The 254-nt window shown below is 43.7% G+C and overlaps 1 protein-coding gene across 1 annotated transcript in view; it reads left to right on the plus strand.

Moving 5' to 3' along the window:
- Positions 1–254, plus strand: part of wwc1 (WW and C2 domain containing 1) — a 101,046-nt gene that overhangs the window by 87,381 nt on the left and 13,411 nt on the right.

A 254-nucleotide genomic window follows, 5' to 3' on the forward strand; every position in this document is an offset into this window, starting at 1 on the left:
ACCATAACACAACAAACACATATATCACACATACATCAGAATTAAAATAAAAATCACCCACAGAGATGCAGTGACCATGAAAAGGTAAAATACTACGGTAGACTGTGTGCAATTGGTTGGAAGGTCGAGACAGGACAAAGACGGACTGGGACTTTAAGTTTTATGATCCTCTTGCACCAAATGATTGAGACGACGACCGGGAGTGCCCCGTCTCTGGCAAGGCAAGGCAAGGCAGCTTTATCTGTAGAGCACAT

The sequence above is a fragment of the Etheostoma spectabile genome, chromosome 13 (genome assembly GCF_008692095.1).
Source record: "Etheostoma spectabile isolate EspeVRDwgs_2016 chromosome 13, UIUC_Espe_1.0, whole genome shotgun sequence".
NCBI lineage: Eukaryota > Metazoa > Chordata > Actinopteri > Perciformes > Percidae > Etheostoma > Etheostoma spectabile.